The following is a 19,605-nucleotide window of genomic DNA, read 5'->3' as shown; positions in this document are numbered from 1 at the left end:
TACGACAGTGTCGCATGGCGAAAATAGCCGATCTACAAGCTCACAATGCTTCGGGCCTGTGACATGTTGTGAGCTTGTACAGTATATCAGACATTTAGTGCAGCACTGCCGTGCGACAACGTATAAATTAGGCTTTTCTCTCTCTCTCTCTCTCTCTCTCTCTCTCTCTCTCTCTCTCTCTCTCTCTCTCTCTCTCTCTCTGTCAGCCACAGCACGGCGTTAATACACCAATTAGCCCTGAGAGCAGATAATGGACTATTTCATATTGCAGAAGAGAGAGAGAGAGAGAGAGAGAGAGAGAGAGAGAGAGAGAGAGAGAGAGAGAGAGAGAGAGAGAGAGACAGACAGACGCATTCGGTGGGAGAAAAAGAGGAACGGAGAGAGTGGGAGGCAGAGTGATAAAGAGATGGATGTCTTTGTGGGTGATGTGGCTTCTGAAAATGTGAGCGTTCCTCTGACGGTCGGAGCATGATGGCAGGTAAACGGCAGCGGTCACAGGATTACTAGATAAAAGCATCATACTCTGATGTTTGTTTAGCTTCTCCAAGGTCTTTTCACAAATGTATTTTATATATATATATATATATATATATATATATAACTTTTTTCTTTTTCCTCTCCTGTACAGTTGCCCCCCCCCCCCCCCCCCCCCACACACACACACACACACACACACACACACACACACACACACACACACACACACACACACACACACACACACACACTTTGAAAACCTGTGGTATGGATGAAACACAGGTTACACTACGATGAGGACTTTACGCAATGATACAGTAGTAGTGCATATGTTAAGATCAGCAGCATATTCCATTCAGTCTTCTGTGCAGTAATAATAATAAATGTAATAATAATAATAACAATAATAAATACATTTGATGTATTGACATTATTACAGTGCATTGCAGTGTATCTGGCAAATGTTCATAATGATGCAGTAGACATCTGTTGTTGGCAACAGTTGTAAGTCATATAGGCCTACTCCTACAAATCATTATGCATAATGCAAAATATTTGCATTAAATGTAGTATTCATAACTGTATAGGTACTCAATTTATTCTCAACTCAGGTTTTATGTTTTTTTGGACAATATAATATCACGATATAGATTTGGCCGGCACAGTACAACATGTCATTAGCCTGGTTCCAGACGAATCTGCCTTTGCAAAATCGCATCGCACTTTAGCCCTCGGCAGATTAGGTCTGGCCCCCCTCCATAGAGATCTCATTTCTCTCCCGCCGAGGTTGTGCGGGACCAACCAGGGCCCAGTATCCAAATGTGGGCGGGCTTATCACCTTATTTGGAGCAATGACGTACAAGGAAGCACTGCTCTGATTGGTTCGTATACAAGGAAGCACTGCTCCGATTGGTTCAGGTCTAACCAATAGAGTCCGTTTGGATCTTTTTGTAACCGCCCCTTGGAAAAAAATCTATCGTTGATAGGGACCAGACTAATATCCACGCAGTGTGTCGTGTGATATTGTCTGGCCACGCGAGGCTAACATGTCATGGGTGATTCATTGTGTATGCAGGGTTATTGAAAACGTACATACAGTACCTGTACAGTACATGAATGAGGCATCCAATAGGCCATCCACAGTCACTTTGTCCACCTTCTATAATCCAACCTTAAAAAAATACTCTACACAGTTTACATTAACCACCAACCCTGGTGTCCCTCTTTGGGGCATGCCACTACAGCCATATTAAAATTAATCGAAAAATACAATAGTGGATTTACATGCTCACAAGATGTTGTGATGAGGCTCGTTTTTGCTTGTACTGTACATTGGCCATTGTTAAATTTGGGGGAGCCTGAAAATGTTTGAAACATTTTGACATTTTTTGATGATAAGTATAAACCCATTAAGACCGGGAAAGCCTATACGATGTGATACCGTTAGAACATCTGTGTCATTTTAGATGTTGCTATGTACTGTCTGTATATAGCAACAGGAATTTTGTTAAAGGAGCTACACCATGAATTTAAAAAAAAAAATTGATATTTAATATCATATGGTGTATGTCCCTCAAACCTTTTTCAAAAGGTTTGAGCCTAAATCATCACTCAGATATACTCATCCCAAGTCAATTGTCTCTGGCTTATACAGCGCTTTCAGCTGCAATACCAAAACGTCCTCTTGGGCAGGGGGGGGCTACTGAGCAATTCTGTCTGTTAATACAAAAAAATATTTTAAAAAATTATTTAAAAAAAGAAAAAAAAAATGGAATAATTCTGCATAAAAAGAAGCATCTAAGAAAAATACAAAATCGAAAAGAAAACACTTTGAACATTTTTGAACAATTCCACCAAGTGTTTGAGGTGCCTGTTTCACCCACTTCCGGGGGGCGGAGCCAAAATCCGAGCCCGAAGTATTTGTTCGTAGACCCCCACTTAGGGGGGGTAGAAAAGGTTTCGGAGCGATTCGGGCACTTTTCATTTAACATTGGGTTTGCCATCAATAATGTTTGTGACATCATAAACATTTCCATTCTGAGATCGCCTGTTCAGACACGCCCATTCTGGAAATCCATGAAATGAGAAGGAATGACTGAATTAAAAAAAAAAAATTTTTTTGGGGTACAAGAGACACTGGGGACCCCAAAAAATACAAAAAACCAAGAAGAAAGTGATTTTCATGGTGTAGACCCTTTAAATCTTTTGAATAAAAATAGAAGATTTTCTGAATGAGTTTTTAAAATCGGCCTACAGGTCTAAACTGTTTAGAAAACAACAATTATGAGTGCCGCCATCGTGACGTTAGTTATTGATTGGGACCACAGCGATGGTCGTCAGTCCTCTAGTTAACTGTCTGTTGGTACCAATCTAGCAGGGAGGATTGCAGTGTTTGTGTTGGAACACTGCTGTAGCCTGGTAGGCCAATCAGTGGGTAATCATCTGCGGTCACTATTGTAGTTGCTAAGAGACTGGAGCAGAAGGTGTACAACTGCCTTAGACTGTGCAAAGCACAAGCTGAGCTGTGCATGTTAACCACTTATGTTATATGTTATGCCCTAGTCTTGCGTGTAGCCAGACGATCGGAGATCTCCGCCTACCGATACGTCTGGTGACCTCTAGGGATGGGGTGATTATTGTGGCTAAAATAATTGTGATAAACGATGTTATCGTGATAATAAAAAGCATGCGTAAAACTTAAAATGACACTTTTGTTAACCACTTGAAACCCCAGCATCCCTATTCTGGGGGTGCAACGTGTTGTGAGCTTGTAGATCTGCAATTTTTTGGGAATCGATTTGGGTAGAGTGAAATAAGAGCATACCAAATGCACTCTTTACAGGTTAGTTTTATCAAGTATAGAGGGATAAGTGGAACTGAATTTGCAGCTCAACAAAAGTTCATTCATCCTAGTGTAGGTCAATTTCAACAATACATTTTAATCTCTGCAATACCATTATTGTGAGCGTTTTTCTGTCACAATAAACGATAATAACGATTATCGTTCCATCCCATGTGACATCTAAATTCAATGTTGGGCCTAGAACTGGGTGGAAACAATTTGTGAATTTAAAAAGCAAACTGCACTGCACAACCAGTGTATTGCATTGGTTCTGCAATGCAGTTTGTTTTTAAATTCACGCACTGGGTTTCTCCACTGTTCAAGCCCCCAGGATTGAATATAGATTTCCCCAGACAATCGGTAGGCGGAGATCTCTGATCGTCTGGCTACGTGAAACTACTTATTCTACTTTACACGTAGTCTTACGGTGGTGTGTCACGCAGCTAAACAGAAAAAAAAGAAATGGCAGATCTACAAGCTCACATCTTGTAGATTAGTCTATTTTCACTATTTTTATGTCCGGCGGGCCAGAACGTCCGGGAGGCCAGAGGTTGTGTTTTTTCTTTTTACGTTTTAATTACATTTTTGCCTATAATGACATGCCCAAAATAGGGACGTCAGGTTTACACTGGTTAACAGATTGCTCATTTTCTCGTTGTAATGGATCTGTTACAACGAGCAACCTCATCACCTACCTTACTGTAGGTGATGAGGTTAGCCTACAATCCCCTCGGAATTCACAGAGCGCTGTGACTTTGCATACATGACATCTGAGCTGGGGGGAGGGGGGGGGGGGGATCCTGATGGGGTGTGCTATTTCTGTGCAGCACAAACTACACTGTACTGGTTCTTTATGGACCAATGAGTCAGACAGAGCATGAAGGTCAATTGAAAGGACCTGAGAGCTATATAAATGGTTAGGTACCTTGTGACAAAGAGCTAAGTGGTGAAAGACGTGGAAAGCACATCTAGTAGAACTAGCACAATATAAACTGACTAAAGTGTTTTCAGGGGGAGGAGAAAAATGGGAATCTGCAACATGCACCATATGCTGGTGCAGCTACAGTATTGTATGTGTGTATGGAAATTAAACAATTTGATCTGACACTACACTAGGAAAAACAATGCATGCTTGAAATGTATTATATAATGATTTGCAGAACAATCCAGAATGGATTAGCACTCTTGGTAACTAGGAGCTGGAAGCATTGTAAAATGTATAATGAGCCTTTTTCTTTCTTTTTTCCCCTCTTTTATTATTAGAAACTAGGAAGACGCCCTTTGGTCACCGGCCTAGTAACGCCTCTGCATAGACGTCATGCGAAGCCCGGCACAAACGTCACGCGAACCCTTATCAATCAGTCAAACTGATGGTCTGATTGGCCTATCAGGAAGCCCTGCCAGTCAGTCAAGCTGAGGGTCTCTGATTGGCCTATCATGGAAGCCTAGAAACGGAGTCTCCTACTCAGACCCGAGAGTTTGGGCCACTCAGCACACATGTTTTTTTCAGTTCTCGGAAACTGTAGGTCCTCCCCAATTGGCACATTCCATCAAGGGGTCATATGAGATGAGACACACACCCCAAATTTGAGACCATTTGGTCAGTCGCCCTCCGAGTTAAGCCCCGGACAGACTGACACCGCTGAAGTGCCCTTGAGCAAGGCACTTAACCCTCGACTGCTCCAGTGCAGCTGCTCAGTGGCACTATGTAACTTTCCTCTTCTACCCTGGATTTGAACCCGGTTTCCTGCGCAAGTGGCAGCGCTGACATTTTTTACCATTGAGCTAATAGAGCCTGCCTGCTTGCTCTAGGGGATAAATTAGGGGGGGAAATAAAACAAATATATAAGTATAGAATGGTCATTGCATCTCATAGCTACACTGTGCTTCCATGTCAAACACAGAAAGAGGAAGTAATCAGTCCATGGGATTCTCTATGACGCATTTGTTCCATATAAAGAGACGTTGATTATCCATAGCTATAAGTGTCATCAGGTCTAGTTATACTTATATACTTATATACTTAGTTGCGCGTGGGCTCACAATGCGTCACAATGCATCACAGCGTGTTGTGAGCTTGTGAGCTCGAGTTGTATATATTTATTATTTATTTAGTTGTATTTAGCCCATTGACGTCAACTCATGGTATACTGACATTTCCGACTATTTCCTTTTCTTATTTTTTTTAAATAAACGTTTTTTTTTTTTTTTAGTTTAGTTAGTATGCCAATTCACCCCATTGTTTTATTGTTCCAGTTACTGCCAACTTCTCTTGGTCTGGGGGTGTAGACCAGTGGTCTACACCCCCAGGGGGTTCCCCACAGGTTTTTGGGCGGTCCCCAGATGACAGTGAAGTGACAATTTAAGTACTTTGAAAAAAAATAAATAAAAAAAAATTACTGCATCAAAAGTAATCAACAAACTATGCTATAAAAACTGGTCAAACATTGACCAAATTGTCAAAGAATATAAGAAAGAGGCAAAAAAATGTACAATCTCACAACTGAGAGCTTGCAGATCTGCTATTTTCACAATATTTATCTGTGGAACCGAGTCAAACAAAATATAATGCCTCAACTCCTACAATTACAAGTGCTTGTCAGGGTGGGGGGTCCCCAGACAGTTAAGATAATAATTATTTTGGGGGGGTCGCGGCCTGAAAAGGTTGAGAACCAACTGGTGTGTAGACAACCACATATCTCCAGCGATACACATGGAATTCACAAGCTGCTTCTATTCACCGGACAGCCCCGGGAGGGCATGTACAGTAATCCTATGCAAAGGAACACGCTATTCCTCCCACTCTCCTGCTGAACATTCGCCCTGGCCTGACCAACTTGGGAGTTGCTATATTGGAGCGACGGAGAACTTCCTCCCCTGCTGGCTTCCCACCCGCCAACACGGTGCAAATTGTGTTCATCGGAGCACCCGGCCAAAGCCAGAGGCACTGCGGAGGAATCTAACTCCAATCTCCAAGGTGGTGGACTGGTGGGCCGGTGCTTTCCCCCTGAGCCACCCGGACGCCCCCTGCTCAGCCTGCTGACCATTTCATAAAGCATATTGTACCATAGTGTATTGATTTTTTTTAGGAAACCGTTAGATTGTGTTCATTGCAGTATACGGTATGAAACGTGTAGAGATTTTAAACTTGCTTGAGATAGGTAATACAGCCTACTGTACAGTATACAGTTGTGTAAAGTAACTAAGTACATTTACTCAAGTACTGTACTTATGTACAATGATCCAGTATTTCCAGTTTTCAGTACTTTTACTTCTACTCCACTACATCTCAGAGGCAAATATTGTACTTTTAACTACAATTATTTTACTTTGTAGATTTTGATTATTAATACAAAATATACATTAAGCACTTCAGCCCTATATACATTTCGGCCATTTGAAAATAGCTGATCTACAAGCTCACAATGTGTCGAGATGCGACGCATTGTGAGCTGGTAGATCTGCTATTTTCAAAAGATGGTTATACATTTGCCAGACCCCAGGGGTCGGCCTACAGGAGGCTTTTTCGGTCTGTCGGTCGGTCGGTCTGTCCCTCTTTTCCTACCTGTCCCCTTGATTGGCCAAGCTTCGCGTGACGTAGTGCTCTGATCTTCAGATTTCAACCACTAGGGGTCTGGCAGTGCTCCGAGGAGCACTTTTTCTAGTTTATATACATTTTGTGAAATGGAATTTGTGAGTACTTTCTACTTTTAGTGCTTTTAAGTACAGATTGATACCAATACTAGTATTTTATTTGTAACAGAGTATTTCTACATTCTACAAGACCTGGTTCTGCCAGACCCAGAATGAAGTCTGGGTCTGGCAGCTTTACTTAATTACATACTTGTGACATAATAATGATGTCATGAATAGTTCGTGACGAAAGGGGACGAAAAGGGGACAGACTTTTGAATGGCCGGGCTTCGCACGACGTGTGTCCCTTCTATGCCCATGTATGGACAGACTTTTTTGGGGGACAGATTTTTTTTTGGCTGGGGCCGGAGGACAAAGTGACAGACTTTTTTTTGGCTGGGGCCGGAGGACAAAGTGACCATGCCCATGTATGGACGAAACAGGTACAAAGCCTCATGTAAGCCGAAAGGGGGACAGACTTTTTTGACTGGGGCCGGAGGACAAAGTGACCATGCCCATGTATGGACGAAACAGGTACAAAGCCTCATGTAAGCCCGACCCCTTGGGTCTGGCAAAAAAAGGGAACCAGGTGACCTGGTACTGCCAGACCCCTAGTGGTTGAAATCTGAATGGCCGGGCTTCGCACGACGTGTGTCCCTTCTATGCCCATGTATGGACAGACTTTTTTGGGGGACAGAATTTTTTTGGCTGGGGCCGGAGGACAAAGTGACCATGCCCATGTATGGACGAAACAGGTACAAAGCCTCATGTAAGCCCGACCCCTTAGGTCTGGCAAAAATGTGAATACTTTCTCCACCACTGACTGTAACACTGTATATGATTGTGCAGTTATTTGTCATTCAGTCAGGGGAGAAAATATTGATTCATGAACAATATTAAAATGTCAGTAACTTGTAACTCCACACAATGATGCTCAGCCAACACTGACTCGATGATTCAGATGTGTTTGGTAATGCTTAGTGACTACGGAGAACATACTCAAAAATCTAAACATGGGGCCATGATGGGGTGCCGATAGCACAGTGGTTAAAGGGATAGTTCACTTCCAAAATGATTTTTCCTATCGATTAGTCACCCCATGGAGACTTAAATTCAGGGATATGTTTTTGTCTCATTCCTAAGCCAATAATTTGATGACCGGCAGCGCTTCCGGTAGGAGACACAAAGAGTCTCCTTTGTGTCTCCTACCGGAACCGCTGCCTACCGGTCCGCTGGTCATCAAATTATTGGCTTAGGAATGAGACAAAAACAACAAAATATCCATGAATTCAAGTCTCCATGGGGTGACTAATCGATAGAAAAAAAATATTTTTTTGGGTGAACTATTCCTTTAAGGTGTGTATTACATATAGGTCTGATGACTGACAGAGAGTCGCAGGTTCAATTCCCATGCCCGACAGACCTTTGCTGCATTTCACTCCCTGATTCTCTCTCCCTGTTTCCTGTCTCTATTCACTGTGGACTATCGATAAAAGCAGAAAAAAGCCAAAAAATATTTATATATATCCAAATTTTAATCAAAACATAAAGTTTTATTTGAAACTAAAACCAATAATATCTCTAATCATACAAATACACGTTGATAGTGCAGTTAAGACTTTTGTACTGTATATCACCTCTGACTAATTGAATGAAGTAAATAAGAGCTACCATAAAATCAACTGACATTGCTTTCAAATGCAATGAAGCTTTAATGTAACATTCCACCCGTCAAGACTCTCACATCCCTAGTTACCATCAATCCATAATGTTACCAGGAATTCGTTTGTGATTAAGTGCTGTAATTAAGTTTTTGATGTGACTATTTTCCTTCTATTCATCTTTGTGTCTACTTCTACTACATTTCCCAGAATGCAGTGTGTGTGTGATTGTGACAGTGTCACAGTTGTTATCGCTGCATTGCATTCTGGGCTATTGAAGTTACTGGAGGTGATCTTGATTTCTCCTTATTATGATTGTTGAATCTTGGTGAAAAATGTTGAGTCATCAGAAAGAAGCCCTTGCTCTTTTATTTTTAGGGACTGTCATAGAAATTTGATGGTGGCTGTTTATGTTTTAGATTGTTGATAAATGTTCGCCTATCAAACTTAATTAGCTGTGCTGGAAATATCACAGTGTGATAAATTGTGATCACATCGTCTACATTTGCCTAGTTACCCATGGGATTAAGAAAAATACACAATCAAACAACAACAAAATGGCACCACAAATGCAAGGTACTGTATCCCCTATGAATACTATTTATAATCATTTTTCAAAACAAAAAAGAAAACAAAATATATTTTCTACTATTTTCTTTTCGTGTAAATGATAGCAGTTTGGGCTATCTTAGATGTCTAATTCCTGTTAGGTGCTGTACTGAGTGCTCTTTGTCTGCCCAACATATTTGTATCTTTATAACCCATGGCTAAAGATACAATTAGCTAAATTAATTCATCATTTTACTGTAGCAGCCTAAATGGTTCATTTACAGTATCTAGCATCTCAAGAGCCTTTCTCGAATTGAGATGGCAAGGATCTGCCATTATAAAATTGAAAGCGAAATGTCTGACACACATTTACGTGTGTGTGTGTGTGTGTGTGTGTGTGTGTGTGTGTGTGTGTGTGTGTGTGTGTGTGTGTGTGTGTGTGTGTGTGTGTACTGCACACATTTTTAATTGGCATACTAGTTTGTAGTATACAAGTATACTGATAAGGAATCACCTCAGTACCTATACTTAAAACTTTGATGTTGATTTTAGAATTCAGAGAGCTGTTTGTCCTGAAACGAACATCAAAGGGAAACTGAAACACATGATGTACCTGGGTTTAAGTACACTGTATTTGTTAACAATGCTTTGTTTTGGTTTCATAGCCTTTAATAATACATTCAAAAACGAGTTAACTTTTCTAAACAAAGACCCCTACAATTGTTTACTAATAGAAACTCATCGTCGTAGGCCTTTGAGTGTTTAGCCATAATGGCTAAATTCAGTTCTTATTAACACAAAAAAAAAAAGGTTTAGTGCTCTATTGACCACACTCCATCACTTAGGGGGACAGTTTCAGTCGTTCAAACCAAATTAAGTTATGCAACTCTGTCTACAGTTCAGGAAAGCATATACATGCATATACATTCAGGGATTTTAAGTGAAATGTCCCTTTAAAGTAAACGCAGTCAAGGCACAGATAGTCATTTGAAAGCATGCATGCGTACGCGCGCCGTGCGCAACGTGCCTGTCACTTGGAACAATTATTCGTTTTAAGCAACATAAATTGTCGTCGCAAATTAAAGTAGTAGCTTGCAGGCCTATTGCTGCTACTGTTTTACTGTGCAGAAATAAGTTGCATTTTTGTTTTTGCACCAATTGTCTATTGTCTTTCAAAAGCATATCCTATTCTTTCATAGAAAATAATGACCGAGTTATGTTGTTAAAAGCTTGACATATAGGCAGTGGTGGAAAGTAAAGTAGCCTACATTTACTAAAGTGCTGTACTTAAGTACAATTTTGAGGTATTTGTACTTTACTTTCCAATTTCCAATACTTTTACTTCTGCTCCATTACATCTCAGAGGCAAATATTGTACTTTTACCCCACTACACTATTTGAAATCTTGAGTTACTAGTTACTTTGAATATTTTGATTATTACAAAACATACATTAACCACTTCAGCCCTACATTTCGGCCATTTGAAAATAGCAGATCACAATGCATTGCGATGCCACGCATTGTGAGCTTGCATAATGAGTACTTTTACTTTTGGTACTTTAAGTACATTTTTATGCCAATACTTTTGTAGGCTACTTTTAACTCAAGTACATTTTGAATTCCGGACTTTTACTTGATGTAACAGAGTATTTCTACATTGCAGTATTGATACTTTTACTTAAGTAAAAAAAAAATGTGAGTACTTTTTTTCCACCACTGCATATAGGCCTATAGTGTGGTTAGTCCTGGTTGAGGTTGCAACGGTTGAAAAATCCTCCTGAATGGTCCTGATGAGACTGTGAGAGAGAGTGCGTCGAAATAGTGGAGGGAGCTGCGTATGAGGAGACGATGCGATGCTTACTGACGGGGATGGAAGGAGAAGAAAAAACCCCTCATGATCATCTCAGTGCGTAAGGACGCACAGGACAACTGCAGATGGCCTATTTAGCTTATTCGATCTCGGACGGGTGAATTACAGTAGGCTAGAGCATTTTAGCCGGTTATAGACTGCGGGCAACACAAGGCTATGAGCCTAAAAAAAGAAACGTCCCATGAATACTAGCGACGTACCGCGCAGCATCAAGGAGTCTGAACTGCCTCACAGAGACGTTTTATGACCGCGACCCACAGACGGACAACACGATTGCAAGTTTAAACTATTCGATTTTTTTTCTCCCCCCCCCCCTCTCCACTACTTTAATGTTCCGTCATCAGCTCGTGTTTGAGTAAAAACCTGCTTATTATATATTTACGCAAAGGCACGGCGTGGCGTCGTCACTGTTTATTCATTTTGATGCCCATGTTATGGGCGCATTTCCGAGAGAATCCGCTTCATCCGTGTGAGGAGGATTTTTGTCGCTGCTTCTATTTAAATGTTTTAGTCGGGACTATTATAGTGTCTTCTCCCCGTTTCTCACGCGGTGCTTCGTGGGGTTGTCTAGTCTCTATAAGATAGCTATAGGTTATTAATTTTTAATTCTTTATGCATCCGCACGAAGACGGGACAAGAAAGGAGAAAAGCAGTGATAAACCAAGGAGACGGAGGAGACAAGTGATGAGGGAAGCGAGAATGAATGAGATATACTGAGCAGAGGAAGGAGATCGGAGGAATCAAGGTAAGAACGAAAGCACAGTTTTATATTGCATGTTATCCATGTTATGTGACTGACATCGGTGCCGGTGCGGCAACGACACCGTATAATATGCACCACCCATGGCTCTCCGTGGAGCCTCCTACCATGCAGGCGACAAAAGGCGGAGGAAGCGTGCAAAGCCGATTTATCTATTGATATTTTATGCTTTGACAGAGATATGGAGAGGGCTGCGATGCGACAATACGGCAGTCGTTTCACGTTTAAAATCCGTGATGACTGTCCTAAAAAAATCGGTAATCTAACTCGTGGACTTGTGTGAATATTTATGGCCTATAAATTGCACCATAATCCCTTATAGAATAATACATTATTGCAATGTGTTAAAAGCTATTAGCCTACTGGTAATGCCAGAGAAACTGGAAACAACTGCATGTCTTTATTAATACATCTTATATGCATGGCCTTATCCTTGTCAGATAAGACATATCCCTTTGCAAGTCTGTATTTTATTCAGACTGAATATGGGCAGATGACATTGGAAAGTATCCAACAGTATAGCCTATATATATACATGAATGAGCCAAGAACTGACATGCAAAGCCTGCCTTGATGAATTCCCTCGCTGAGAGAGGGTCCATGACTCTGTACCAGTTTTAAACCAAAATAGCAAGCCCGTGTGAAAGATGAGAAGATGCATCGCAAGACATGGCCAACATCACTCATCTGTTTGACACTTTCTGTGCAATTCCAGAAACGTTTTAATCAGTAGGGGGCTCATTTAGTCAGGAATATCCGCATCACAGCGCAATGTAGACCTCCCAAAGTAAACTATTCATCTGTGCAAGATTAAAACCATTTATCACTCACCTCAATCATCATGGGCCTACATCAGTATTCCTGAATTCAGTAACACCTTCAATAAGAGCGATCAGCAGTGTAGCCTAATACATTGTTGTCTTAATGGGAGAAAGTCCACATTTTTGTCTCTAGCCTTGTGTGTTCTATTGTGGTAAAATAGCATAGTAAATTGCTGTCTTAATGGGAGAAAGTCCACATTTATGTCTCTAGCCATGCGTGTTCTATTGTGGTAAAATAGCTTAGTAAATTGTTGTCTTAATGGGAGAAAGTCGTGTCTCTAGCCTCGCCTGTTCTATTGTGGTAAAATAGCTTAAAACTTAGAATGACATAAAATGAATGCATTAAATGCTGTTATTCATTGCTGTTAAGCCTTTACCAATGGCCCTTATTCCACTTGGGTGCATTGTGTTTGTCCTGCCAATCCCTCGGTAAAAAAATTGGCAGATCTACTATTCTGAAGGGGCCGGATGAAATTCAAATTCTTCAGGTGGTAAAATAGCAATATTGCAACTGTCTGATTGTGTTATCTGGGCATTCAAGAAGCCAAGCTTGGAATTGGTTTACTGCCAAACATTGTCCCCGAGAAGACAGAAGGATTTATGTGCCCCTGTCTGTGTAACATCACCATTAGAAAAATTATTCTTGGCTTTCGATGCTTGAATAATGGTCATATATTACAATTTTACTACAAATTACCACATTTTTAAAGCAACACTTTCCAGAATGAGATTTATTTGAGTGTCATTTCAGTGTAATTTTTGGGTGGTTATATTGTACAATGCAGTGTTTGGGGGTCTACAGTTGATCAGTCTGTTGTTGACGTTATTGACAGTGAAAGATTCACGAGATATAAAGTAAACACATTACTGTACAGATGGTATTTGACATTCTTCGCGCACGGACCTGGAATTGAGTTATTCCAACAAAAAATCCATTAATATTATCTGTAAATTGGTGTGAATACGTGTGCGCGTAGCTGCGTACACACACACACACACACACACACACACACACACACACACACACACACACACACACACACACACACACACACACACACACACACACACACACACACACACACACACACACACACACACACACACACACACACATTGTAAGTGCAAACTTACATAATGCATGCACGCACATATGCACGCATGCATGCACACACACACACACACACACACACACACACACACACACACACACACACACACACACACACACACACACACACACACACAGACACGTGAGTAATAATAACTTACGTGTATTTGCCCGAATTAACGACTCATATGTTTCCTTTGGCCTTTTGTTTTCTACTTGGCATGCAAAATATGCATCTCCCCTGTAGCGCCCTGAGAGGGCTGACTAAATTGATTTGTTAATGCAAAATAAGATATAACTGTGACATAAATTTCAGAAAATGACCCAGGATGGTTTCCAGCATCCCCCAGGAGAGCTGAATACAGCTGCATACAAGGTTGTCCAGAATAGTGTAGGGATGTCCATTTAGTGGATTTCAAAGAGTATGGAAATTATACTTGAGGTCTGAACCAATGCAATGGCATTTCACTTCACAGCTGTTACAGTAGTTTGACTCTGAGGGTGTAAAAATGGATCCGCCATTGGAGTCAGACCCTCAGAGTCAAATGAACAATCCAGATTGTATTGTATATGTTGTCATTTTAATATGGCACATACTGTATTGCCATTCCTGTAATGAACACGACTGGGTGCACCATTCAGCCATCGGTGCAACCTGGTAATTATTCTTCAAAACTGATTGGCTTTCAGCATAAATAGAATTTCTGGTCCTCTTCATAGTTTTCAACAGGCCACTGAACTGAGCCAAATGTATTTTGGTTGTGTTCAGGGTACACCGTGAAATCCTGAGGGTTAATTTAACTCTGAAGGGTGTACAAATTCCAGCTGAACTCTCTCTTAGGAGTGAAATTAACACTAGGATTTTACTGTGTAATATAGATTTGTACCGAAATTTCGTTTAATATAGATTTTTACAGAAATTTCGAAGATGAACCAAAAAAAAGGAAAGAAAATCACCCTTTTGCAAGGTTGAGGCATTCGTGAATGTCAATTTTGACCTGTTTTCCTTGCCAAAATGTCATCTTTTGATGTAATACTCAAAGTTGGCCCTTCAGCGTGACCTTTACCAAGATGCTTTTTGGTGAGTGGCATTTGCTGACACGTTGTTACATTTTGTTGTTACATTTGCTGGCGAGGAATGGAAAAAAGGATGGTTGAAACAAAAATTGTTACTGGAATGAAGCTCGGTCGGTCATTATCAAAATGGGCTCAAGATTGCAGCGGATGAAGACTTGAAACGTCTATCGTAGCGTAGCAGTAGTCAGTTGCTGATCAGCAAGCACCCCCACACACACACACACACACACACACACACACACACACACACACACACACACACACACACACACACACACACACACACACACACACACACACGCACACATTAGTGTGGAGGTGTCTACTGATGGATGGGGCTGGGCAAAGTGGAGCCATGCATTTTTCATCGTGTGTTGTGTGGTGCTGCCACGCACCTGCCCCTGATATTGTTGCTGTCGGGCACAAACCTTGTATCTCCATATTTCATATTTTTTTATGTTTTCTAATACATTTTAGACTTGGTCATTATGACAATTTCTCCCAAAAAGTAGTGGAAATTGGTGCTCTACAAGCTCACAACAACGCGTTTCAGTGCGATGCGTTGTGATCTTGTAGACATGCATTTTTGCCACTATTTGCCTTAAAATGACATACCAAAATAGGGGTCTATCTGTGGGTTATATCCTGAACAGTAACGATTTTGGACATACAAGGTTTCTGCCTGCCAGCGATGATATTCATAGACACTAGGTAATTTTTTATACCTTTTTGAATAATGTCAGCCGTGCCTCCATGGGGCCAGGATTTTTTTTTTTTTTTTTTACTCGTCTGACCTAGAAACTCTTTATTGTGTAGTCGTGAAAGGTAGAATTTTCCCTCCTAGCTCCCCACAGGCGCGGCTGTTTACCTCCCAATTCATGTCACCCGACAGGAAAGCCATTGTGATTCTAATGACACTAATTGTGCTGGAGTGAGTTGATTGGTGAATATGTATGTGTTAGTGAAAAAACACTAAGAGGAAATGTAAAAAAAAAAACGAAACAAAAAACCTGTTGTCAGCTGGACAAATTGTTGCAATCAAACCTAGCCGATTATGTTTCATAACTGACTTATTTTGTAATGTGTCAGCCGTTACACTTGTTGTGTTTTATACTAGACTACATTTTGGTGCATGGATGTGCAGTGATTGGAATGAAACAGTTTTGTGGCGGGGGGGGGGCTAGGTGAGCAGGTGAGATCCAGGGGGGTAAACATTTCAATAAAGGAGTAGTTCACCCCAAAAATTACTTATTTTCTATCAATTACACACCCCATGAAGCCTTGAATTCATGGAGACTTTTTTTTTGGTTTTTGTCGCATTCCTAAGCCAATAATTTGATGACCGGGTCATCAGTCAATAGGAGACTCAGTTGGAGACTCTTTGAGTCACGAGTCATCAAATTATTGGCTCAGGAATTCGACAAAAACAAAACAATCTCCATGAATTCAAGGCTACATGTGGTGTGTAATTGATGAAATAAGTCATCTTTTGGGTGAACTACTCCTTTAACCTCTAAGCCCTATATTCTTCATTTTAATTAAAACCACACGATGCGTTGTGAGCTTGCAGAAAATGTCTTGAGAACCCTGGTGAGATGTGCAGAGCAGCAGGAAAGCATAGGGTAAAGATGCACAATAGCAAACAAGCAGAATATTGTTTCAGTTGAGCAGAGGTACAAAGGAGACGAGGGAACTGTGTGCTTCCCCTCTGGAAGCTGAAGCTCAGTGCTGTTCTTTGTGCTGTGGAGAGCTCTGAGGAAGCCAACGTGAAGGCAGCATGCCTGTTACGGTGGCCTTTGTCTGGGACTAGGAGAGCAGAGCCACATCTGGAGCAAGGATCAGGTTGAAAGGTGTAGTAGGGGGTTTGGGGAGGAAATCTCAATGGTAACCCCACCGCACAAACCTAATCTAATTTGAATGCGTCGAAGGCCGCCAGCCTTCAGCGCGTGTAGGCGCCAGGACGGTGAATTGCATGGCAACAACGAGAGCGCACGAGCAGAGAAAATCGATGCAGACTCTTTTTCATAAATGGAGTGGGTGTTAAATTAGGTGGATGGGTCCATGTAGCAATGTGTTGGATTGAGTGGCTGGTGTGTTTGGGTTGTGTCTATCGACTGGGAGACGACTTGGTTTACAGCGGTGGGGGCGGGGGGGGGGAGAAAAAGAGCTCAACCGTGCTCAATCAATGGGACCAATCAGCCTCACCAACAATTCATTAAGGCTTTGCTTAGATTCGAGAGGGTGGAGTGTGGGGACTTTAAATTGGTGTTTTGAGGGTTAAGTCTTTGCCGTCCCAACAACCAAATACTATGTGCTGCTGGTGACAGCCCTGATTGCCCTTTTCAGCCAGCCTGATTTTTCCTATTCATTTAAAAAAGGCGAGTTTCAATCATCATCCAACCCTGTGGTTGCCGTTTTTCATTTCCTAACCTGTATTTAATGTGCATTCAAAAAAAGGTGCATGTAGATATAATTTTGATGTACAAAGAAGGCACTTCAGAATAAGTGCTTTCATTGTGCTTCGCTTCACAAATCAATATAATTCTTACCTTAGCCCTGCTGGTTGCCTTAACCGAAAGTGGCATTTGTTATAGCAGCTGCTCTGTGGGTAAGCTGTTATGCACACACCCTGATCCATGTACAGTAACAGTAACACACACAATGTATTATTATTATTATTATTATTATTATTATTGTCTCCGCCAGGCCGAAGGCGTGGCCGAGACTATGTTTTGCCCCAGTCTGTCAGTGTGGGTGTCCGTCCGTCCATCCGTCCGTCCGTCCGTCCGTCTGTGAACAGCTAATCTCCGGCACCCTTGGCCCGATCGATGTGAAACTGTGCACACACACCCCCTGGATGCCAGAGCAGAACCTCTGCCCCAAATCTTTCACATCGGCCTGTTATAGCGCCACCAGGAGGCAGATTTTTGCAAAACACATTTTTATTATATTACGCCTACAGATTTTGTCCAAACATCACGCAAATCGGTATACAGTATCTCTGTGGTCATGTGATCAAGACGGATCTATCCGATCTTTCATATTCCATCCTGATTGGCTACGAGTTTGCAGCAGTGGTCCGTTTTGAACAAAATGCCTCAAATCATATACGCAGCGTGCGATTGCCGTGAAACTTTGCACGCAGATTCCCCCTAGGCCGAGGAAGAAATGCCACCCTTTTCATATTGGCCTGTTATAGCGCCACCAGTGTCCGATTGCAGTTAAAGTTCACACGCCTGCTTTAGCGCCACCAGGCGTACATTTTCGCACATACCCAGAACGTCTCCAGTGCATTTAACCCATACTAGCCAGGGTGAGCAGCCCGCGGAGCAGTGCTCAGCCATTCTCCAGTGCCCGGGGACCATGCAGCTCCGAGGCTATTGCCGTGGTCAAAGGCCCCGGCACAAGTACGTCCCTAATGGGCCCCCCATGCATGTCTTTCTGGTGTTTGAAGAAACCTGAGCACCTGGAGGAAACCCACGGGAACACCATGCACACTCCACTCCACACAGAAAGGCCAAAGTCAGTGTGGAACCCAGGGCCTTCTTGCTGTGAGGCAACGGTGCTAACCACTGAGCCATTTGTTTTCTGTGGTTGCTTTATTGACACACAAATTGATTCACCAGGCCCCAGTGAAACATCTTCCTCTATCTCAAAACTGAACCCTGCACACTCACTGAAGAGTAGGATTGATTTGATGTGGAAAAAGAAAGCCCCCCCCCTCCTCCTCCTCCGCACACACGCACGCACGCACGCACCCACACACACATATCAGGAGAATGGATGGAGTGGAAGGACCATTACGCCAACTTAGTTAAGCTCTGCTTCTTGTTAATTGGAAGAGCTCTCTCTGTTCAACTTGTCCTTCTGGAAAAAAAAGAAGAGCAGGCAGATGAAAGGAAACAGGGATCAATTGACCTAATAGCTTGGCCAATCAATCCTTATGTTTTGTCCCTTTTTTTTCTGATGGCCTGACAGAGGGTGTGAGGGCCCCTGAGTGGTGGAGAAGGCCCTCTTTAATTGGTTCGGTCAGAGCGGTGGAGCGGGGGAGCTTTGGGTGCTAATGGCAGAATTCCGTCGTCACTCCCGCTGCTCACACCTGACGCTGTCCCCAGTGTCGATAGTGACACCACTTTCCTCATTAACTCAAGCTTAGTGCCGCGTATAGACACTTTATCTCCCTCCACTGGATGCGCATACCTCCACACCTGCACACCTCCATTCACTGATCTTTAGTTGTAGTTTATCTCTAATGGTTATCTTGGAAAAGCACTATACAAATAAATGAGTTATCTTTATCATTATCCTCATCCTGTCTGCTGGAAACCTTGTATATCCAAAATACAAAAATCTGTTATTTTTCTGAAAAATAAATAAATAAAAATAACCTGTGTTCCAATGTACCCAATGTAGTTATTATTTAGTCACAAGGTTAAATATTTATGAAACTCACAGACAGACTTAACTACTTCCAACCTGGTGTCCCTGTTTTGGGACAGTCTCAAAAATAGCAACGATAGCAGATCTACACGCTACACGCGACTCCACCCATTGTGAGCTTGTGAACTTTCGCACCCACACTGCCTTACGATGAAGTATAAAATAATAGAGCCTTCATTTTCGGAAAGAAACCTGATGACCCGCTCACGTTCTCCGTGACTGCTGCAGCAGAGGTCACTCAATGTCGCCTGAGCTCATCAGCGCACGCTGTGCAGGTGTTAGCATTAGAAGAGACACATGTATACACACCAGAAGTCATGGTCTGTCTCGTGTTTGCGCTCGGTGTGTGAATGTGTATCAGTG

General features: G+C 41.9%; 1 protein-coding gene across 1 annotated transcript in view; it reads left to right on the top strand.

The window, feature by feature from the left end:
• Positions 1 to 11,683: 11,683 nt before the first annotated feature.
• adgrl1a (adhesion G protein-coupled receptor L1a) overlaps positions 11,684 to 19,605 on the top strand; it is a gene marked incomplete at its 3' end in the record, with an annotated part of 151,638 nt that continues 143,716 nt past the window's right edge. Inside the window, exon 1 of the mRNA XM_080447805.1 lies at positions 11,684 to 11,778. The remainder of the gene's footprint in view (positions 11,779 to 19,605) is intronic.

The sequence above is a fragment of the Gymnoscopelus braueri genome (genome assembly GCF_963280865.1).
Source record: "Gymnoscopelus braueri genome assembly, chromosome: 13".
NCBI lineage: Eukaryota > Metazoa > Chordata > Actinopteri > Myctophiformes > Myctophidae > Gymnoscopelus > Gymnoscopelus braueri.
The sequence above is the reverse complement of the archived record's forward strand: the minus strand, read 5'-3'. Positions and strand labels throughout refer to the sequence as shown.